Consider the following 8,599-nt stretch of genomic DNA (forward strand, 5'->3'; position numbering starts at 1 on the left):
GTTTACTACAGTCTAGAATAGTATTCACAATAGATTACACATAATTTACAGTGGTGCTGAGTTGGGTGCTATTCTAGAATAGTGTTTATGATGGATTACACATACTTTACAGATGTGCTAAATTGTTTACTGCAGTCTAGAACAGTATTCACAATAGATTACACATAATTTACAGTGGTGCTGAGTTGGATGCTATTCTAGAGTAGTGTTTATAATGGATTATATAGTTGTGCATTTCTAAGAAAAGTATCGGGATATAATTTTCCAGAATTTTCCAGCTTCTGGTTGTTCACTGCTAATAAAAGTAAGGTCTTGAAAATGTAAATACTAAGTAGTTACGTCTGATTCTATTTACCCCAGCAAGTACTTTCAGGGTTTTTTTAATTATTTACTTTATTGTTTCAATCTTTTTATTATCAAATATTTCATATTTACTGTAGGTTAAGAATATATTGAATTGCATAATAAAGGGCTATTGTCATTATATAATATGCTTAAAGGTGAATTTTAAAGACCAAAATCAGGAGATGCATGCACTAGTTGGGCTCGCACGTGCCCATCAAATTTTAAAAGCTGCACAGATGCACACACATCTGACTTATTTCAAAAAGGGGCATGGTCCTGGCGGGGCCTGGCATTTCAGGGAGTGGCCAAGAGCTGTGCATGTAAATACTTACACACTCTGGCACGCACCCAGGTCCACTGCCGCTTAACGTTACTTCTGCTATGGAGGAGGCGTAACTTAAAAAATAAAAGAAATTAGCCATTTCTTCCAGATTTAAAGGGCCTGGGAAGTTGAAAGACCTAGCTCTTAACTGGGCAAACTGGTGAAACTGGCAATAGCATGGACAATCACCCTTAATGAAATACCCTGACTTACACAGTAAAATCAGGATTTGTGCACGCAGGTGCATGCTCACTTAAAATTGGGTGCATGTGTGCGTGCAGACAGCCTATTTTATAACATGCACGCATATTTGTTTATTTATTTATTTAGCGCTTTTATACACCAACGTTCGTTTGCACATCACATTGGTTTACAGTGAAACAATTTGAGGAATGAAAGGAAATTACATCTTAACAATTTGAACAACGTAAGAGTTTTTTAGGGCATATGTGTGTGCAAGTTATAAAACGGCCATGTATCTGGGCCTGTGTCAATGCACATGCACCAAAGTGCACCCACACGCCGATTTGAAAGTTACCGGCCCTGGAATTATTGTCTGTCTTTCAGTGGCTGGAGTGCGTACGCATGCATGAGCACATGCACACCTCACCAGCCATGGTCTGCCACACCCAGATCGGCTCCTTACAACTTACGCTGCTCTGTTACCAGCTACATTCACCATACTCAGCTCAGTTTTTTCTGACATAGGCTGCTCTCTTACTATAGCTTGCACACCCCGCCTGCTACATTAAGCAGCCTCTCCATTGTTCCCAGATGTCAGTGCCTCAGCAAGGATACCAGACCCACAGGCCGATAGTCACACCGGGCTCAGCAGTGGGACTCAACATCCAGGCCCAGGGGGAGATCACCTCATGCCACCGGTTCACCTGACTGCCATGGTTCTGGGAGAGCCCAACTCCCCCAGAGCCCACAGGAAGCAAGAAGACAGCAGCAGCAAAACATGCCATGGAGGTTAGAGTCTATTACCCCCCACCCAATCCCACAACCACCCTTCCTTTCAAACATTCTCCCTCTGCCCCCTGGCCATCCAAAGCCACCTCAGCTACCCATGGATTTACACTTACACATCCCCAGTCACTCATACACACTCACATCCTGAATGACCCCCTCTCCCCCCGCTAGCCACCAACACCTGCCCTAGCTAGCCATGCAGACCCCCCACTGATACCTTCCCAGCCACTCATACATCCTCCATGCTGCCCCAATTATCAACACCAACCCACAACCTCCCAGGCCTTCATGTACACCCTTATATGCTCTATACTCCCCCAGGCACATCATGCATTCAGACCCCCATAGTCAATGATCCACATCCACTCACACACAGCCCCAGCCATCTACCTATACCCCAACCCTACCATGCACACTGAAGCACATGCATACACACACACACACACACCAGCCTCCCTCCGTACCCTCAAGCCACACACACCCAGATCCCAATAACCAATGATTCAAAGCCACTTATACCTCATCCAAGCACACCCTACAGTCATACACCCTCTTCTCAGCCATAAGTGTACACACACACATTATTGTCTGTACTTGGGTCGAAATCTGTCAGACAGGCGGCAACTAGTAGGCAGGTTTTCTCTGAAGTGGCACCTTTGGAATGTTCTCCCTGTTGGTATACGACAGATAACAGATTATAAGTGTTTTAGGAAAGCTTTGAAGACACATTTTTTTAATGAAGCAAATTTATGATTATTATGTTTTTATTTGTTTATGGTATTTTTTTATTGCTGCTGAAATTATTGTCATTTTATTTTGTTTGTTATCTGCCATGAACAAATATTGGTAATATATGGGCTATATTTTTGTAAATGAACACAATTACCCCTTCCTTCTCCAACAACCATACACATACTCTCAGCCCCATGTCACAAATGCACATAGACCCACTCAGTCAACACTCTACTGTATCCACAGATACCACCCAACAAAGCCGCTGGCTAACCATGCAAGTTGGGATGGACTTGCCACTGGCAGTCTCAGAGCACACCTTCTATAAGAAAACATGCACAGGCGACATGGAGAAGAGAAGACTGAACAGCGGTCTATCCTCATAATATATAGGATATATAGACTGGATGTGTCTATCTGTTGGAGACTGGGGGTGCGCATGCGCTAGTGAGCATGTGCACTCCATCGGCCACTGACCAGCAGAGGCACAGCGGTGTGCTGAGTGATCAGTAGAGTGTGCATGTGTGCACCCTGCCATAGACTCACTACCCCTACTGCACATGGGATGCCACTGAACTGCCAATAACGAACCATGAGGCAACTGCACTGGAGGAACAAGGGGACAGAGCTGGAACCAAGCTGGGGGACCAAAGGTGATGGGAGGAAGATCAAAGAGTGCTGGGGGAAGGCTGGGGAGCGGGGTCACTGTGTGCTTCGATCAGGCTGGGGAAGAAGGTCAATGTGCTAGGGCTGGGGCTAGAGAGGGGGGAGTGGCATGTTGGAGAGGAGTGTCAGAGTGGGATGGGGAGGGGAGGGGTCTGAGTGTGATGGGGTCAGGCTGGGGAAGAAGTGCTGGAGTCAGACTGGGGAGGAGGTCAGTGAAAATGGGCCTTCAAAGAATTTTAATGGGTTTCAGCTAATTATTCCATAATAGAGGAGGTCAAATCCATATAGAAATTCTAAAAGACAATTTTAGGAGGATAATAGTTAAGTTAACCACATTATGATTAGAATAAGAATTCCAGAATGGCACAGTCCAAGCCATTTAACATCTTACAGCTTAGCTTGGGTTGTTTGTCTCAGCAAAGAGCTGAGGTCTAGTCATTAAGACACTGGACTGTGAGTCCTGAGAGCTCAGAGGGTGCAAGTTCAGTCCCTGCTATCAATGATGAAGAGGCTGAATTTTAGCTTTAGGGGTTAGGCCCCTAAATTAGCCCTCCTGAAAATGTACCAGGGCTGAGGGCCTAAATTTAGGTTCCTAGTTTCTCCAGACCCCTAAATTTAGGAGCCTAAAAAGTGGGTGGCTGCAGGACGGATCTAGAATGGGGGGAGGCGTTTAGTAATTTAGGAGGCTAAATCTAGGGAAATGAATCGTCCACCTTAGAAATATTTTCAGCTGAAAAGTTAATACCTAAGTTCATTTGAAAAAGGCGCCTATATGTAGGGACTCGGCTTTTTGTTTGAATATTGGCCCCAAACAGAGGATCTCCTTGCACCTGTTTTTTTTTATAATTCTCCAGATAGCAGTAAATTCCGCATGTGCATTGTTCACACAGAGGAGAACTTTCAAACAATTCCACGCGGCCCCATACTCTCGCGCGTATATGGTCATGCGGGAATCTACAACAGTATTTATAACTCATGCGTATCAGATACACGCGCATTATAAAATACACGTATGTCCACCCCAACATACCTGTGTATGTATGCTTACGCGTGAATACATGCCAGTGTTTCAATGCATTGAAAGTGCATACTTTTCCTGCCCATTTTCAATATATGTGCGTGTATACTTTACATGCGAAAAAAAAAGTAAGACATGCTCACGTAAAAGCCACTTTGCACACAGAAGTGGGTATATTTTAAAACGTGTGTGCATGATTGAAATTACCAGTTTTCTGAGTCCTCTACCAGTTCACCCAGTCCTTCTCCAGGTCATCGAGATTTTACGGGTTCTTCAGCCTGAACTCCCCCCAGTTCGCCCAGCCAAACCCAACAGCACACAATAAATACATTTGATTTTGATTACGCAAGATACTTAAGAGGTGTAAGATTACCTAAGTGGCCAAATCCACATGCACAAATCTCTTGTAAAATAGCAACTTACGTGCATAACTATTGACCCTGCCCTAGACCGCTCCTTTTTCTTTTTTGCGCGTATATGCGCACGCAAAACCTAAATTATGCATGTACGTTCGATGTTTATAAAATAACCATTAAGCGAGTACACGCCACCTTCGCGCACAGATGCTAATTTTTACGCGCGTTAACTCCTGGAAAATTCACCCCTCAGACTTTACCAAGGATTTTCAAAGTCAACTTCTACGTATCTTTTCTTCAAACGTTTGCGGGAAAGTGGCCCTGCACGCACACGGATTCACTCCTTCTCTTTGGAGGGCATAACTGAAACCGCGTGACACACGTACGTTTATGCGAACATAGCCCCAGATTTTATAACAGCCATTTACCTAATGAAACTGGGCTACATTGCTTTGAAAAGTACCCAGTTCCAGCTTCTCTTTAGAAGCTTTCGTGCTTGGAGTTAGAAATACATCACAGAGCCATCTGCACCGAAGGTGACTGCATGCATGGTTTTTGAAGGTCATCATTATAAGAGCATATCGGAATCCCATCTGAACAAAAGATGTTGTGCAAATCCATTTCAAATTATTATAAATCCGAGCTTGCAGCAAATGTTACACCTCTCCCAGTGGTATTCTGACAGTATTTATTTAATTTATTTATTTGTGGTTTTATATATCGGACTTCGTAGGATAACATCAGTCCAGTTTACATTATAACTCCAAACTCAGCAAAACTGATTAAAATGTGAAGACCAGGATGTAAATCTTTACCATTTAAACTTGTATGATATTCTGATAGAATACTTCTTAAATGTAGAAGAAACCTATTCACTTCCATATTGCAAGTAGACTTTCAACATCCAAGCAGTTAGGGTTAAAAAGACAGAAGGCTGGTATGCAAAGAGAAGAGAATTATCCTCAGATGTTATTAGTTGTTAAATAGCTATAGGCATTGTAGCCAACAAAACCAGATTTGGCAAGGCCAGAATCTGTGTCATCCCATCCTCTTCTTAGCTTTTGGGGAAAATACATGAAATTCCAAATTAATCAGAACTGGGAAAGCTTTGCAGCAGCTCTGCCCATTATTGAGTTTCCTGCAGCAGTACATGGGAACCTATTTAGACATTGCAAGGAGGTCAGTTTGCAGAATGCTCCAAAGCTGGAAAAGTCCTCATACTACTTAATCATGTAGCAATCATTTGTATGGTTGAAGTTGGCCACTTAAATCTGTCTATTCTCTGATTCTGGCCTCCAGGAAGGTAGATAGCTAGGAGAAACATCCAATGAGCAATTGCCCATTTCTCAAGTTTTGCTGCTTCTTTATAAAGTTTGTAAGAACCTGTTCCTCCTTGTTTGTTGATATAAGAACATTGTCACCTGGTTGTCTGTCTAGATCAAAAGCACCTTGTTCTTCAGTAGTAGATTGAACATTTACAGAACACTGAAGATTTATAAATCTAGAATTGAGAGCAGTCATTTTTCTTGTTATAACCAGGTACCCTGAGAGCAGTTTCCCAGCTGTGTCTCCCTCCCAACCCCCAAACTTCAATGGAAGCATGAATGGAAGTATGAATATTACTATGATGATATGTTACGATGCTGGTTCTATTAGGGAATTCCTTGCTTTATGAGTTTTATAATAGCATGGTTAGGGCTGAAATCCGCGTGTAGAGAGTGCACATGGTCTTCAGCCTGGATCTTCAATGTAGGCTTATACACTTAAAACCGCTTGGAAAAATTAGAGGGCGAGTGCACCAAACCCAGCACAGCATAAAAGGTACATGTTTACTGGGCATAAATGTGTTTGAGTAGGATTTATGCATATACTTTAAAAATTGATCGTGATAGTGTGTGCGTAAATGCTATTGCCACCTCCAGCTCCACTTCTTTGCTGTATGCATAAAAGTACGTGCAGGATCATGCACGTCCACTGATGGGCAATGGCTACTACCAAGACGTAATCTGGCTTGGGGCAGGTGTGAAGTGAACTGCTGGTGGTTTGTCACGATGAAGAGACCAACCAAGAAAGACCCAACTGACTGAATTAAAATAGCAGACTTCTGAAGTTTAAAATTTCCTCTAGAGCCAGTATGATTCAGGTGCAAACACAATTGTGCAGGGCAGCGGCGGATTCACGATATCGGACCAGCCTGGGTATTCGCCGCCGAGGCTGGCCCAGGACACACCACATCCTGTTCAATATCTTTCTGAGCGACATTGCGGATGGGATAGAAGGCAAGGTTTGTCTTTTTGCGGATGACACTAAGATCTGCAACAGAGTGGACACGCCAGAAGGAGTGGAGAGAATGAGACAGGATTTAAGGAAACTGGAAGAGTGGTCGAAGATATGGCAGCTGAGATTCAACGCCAAGAAGTGCAGAGTCATGCATATGGAGTGTGGAAATCCGAAAGAACTGTATTCGATGGGGGGGGGGGGGGGGGGGGGAGAAGGGCTGATGTGCACGGAGCAGGAGAGAGATCTGGGGGTGATTTATTTTATTTAATATATTTCTATACCGGACTTCATGAATGGGATTCATATCAGGCCGGTTTACATGGAACTTGGGGGATTAACAAGTGTAACCAACAAGAAGGCCGAAATAAGCAAAGTTACATATAACAAGAGGATTGAACTTGGGGGCTAAGGTAGCCAGGAAGTAGACAGAGAGGAATTAACTTCATATAAATAATTAGGGATGTGAATCGTTTTAGGACGATTAAAATTATCGTCCGATAATTTTAATATCGTCTTAAACCGTTATGGAACACAATACAATACAGATTCTAACGATTTATCGTTATAAATCGTTAGAATCGTGAGCCGGCACACTAAAACCCCCTAAAACCCACCCCCGACCCTTTAAATTAAATCCCCCACCCTCCCGAACCCCCCCCAAATAACTTAAATAACCTGCGGGTCCAGCGGCGGTCCGGAACGGCCGGTCCGGAACGGGCTCCTGCTCCTGCATCTTGTCGTCTTCGGCCGGCGCCATTTTCCAAAATGGCGCCGAAAAATGGCGGCGGCCATAGACGAAAAAGATGGACGGCAGGAGGTCCTTCCGGACCCCCGCTGGACTTTTGGCAAGTCTCGTGGGGGTCAGGAGGCCCCCACAAGCTGGCCAAAAGTTCCTGGAGGTCCAGCGGGGGTCAGGGAGCGATTTCCCGCCGCGAATCGTTTTCGTACGGAAAATGGCGCCGGCCATACGCATATGGCCGGCGCCATTTTCCGTACGGAAAATGGCGCCGGCAGGAGATCGACTGCAGGAGGTCGTTCAGCGAGGGTTCCGGCGCCTCGCTGAACGACCTCCTGCAGTCGATCTCCTGCCGGCGCCATTTTCCGTACGAAAACGATTCGCGGGCGGGAAATCGCTCCTGACCCCCGCTGGACCTCCAGGAACTTTTGGCCAGCTTGTGGGGGGCCTCCTGACCCCCACGAGACTTGCCAAAAGTCCAGCGGGGGGCCGGAAGGACCTCCTGCCGTCCAATCCTTTTCGTCTATGGCCGCCGCCATTTTTTCAGCGCCATTTTGGAAAATGGCGCCGGCCGAAGACGACAAGATGCAGGAGCAGGAGCCCGTTCCGGACCGCTGCCGTTCCGGACCGCCGCTGGACCCGCAGGTTTTTTAAGTATTTGGGGGTGGGGGGATTTAATTTAAAGGGTCGGGGTGGGTTTTAGGGGGTTTTAATGTGCCGGTTTTTCGATTTTCGATTTTTCGATTTTTCGATTTTTAACGATTTTCACGATTTGTCACGATATTTACCCCCCCAACGGCAACAATACGATTCCCTCCCCCTCCCAGCCGAAATCGATCGTTAAGACGATCGAGGACACGATTCACATCCCTATAAATAATATATGACGGGTTCAGAGATTAGTAAATATCCATTCCTTGGGCTGAGTCTGACATGACATCTTTGAGTTAGGGGAAGGCTTGGAGGAAAAGCCACGTCTTAGTTTTCTTCGAAAGGTGAGGAGACAGGGTTCCAGTCTTAGGTCAGTCGGTAGTCTGTTCCAAGGACTGGGCCTGCTGTGGAAAGGAACGTTCTTTGGTGAATGTTAGACGGGTGGATTTAGCAGGTGGGACTTGAAGGGTTCCTTTATATGCTTCTCTGATGGGTCTTTCCGAAGAGCGGTGTTTGAAAGG

At 45.0% G+C, this 8,599-nt stretch overlaps 1 pseudogene; it reads left to right on the forward strand.

The window, feature by feature from the left end:
• Positions 1–1,563: 1,563 nt before the first annotated feature.
• LOC115096813 overlaps positions 1,564–8,599 on the forward strand; it is a 12,791-nt pseudogene continuing 5,755 nt past the window's right edge.

The sequence above is a fragment of the Rhinatrema bivittatum genome, chromosome 8 (genome assembly GCF_901001135.1).
Source record: "Rhinatrema bivittatum chromosome 8, aRhiBiv1.1, whole genome shotgun sequence".
In the NCBI taxonomy this organism is placed as follows: domain Eukaryota; kingdom Metazoa; phylum Chordata; class Amphibia; order Gymnophiona; family Rhinatrematidae; genus Rhinatrema; species Rhinatrema bivittatum.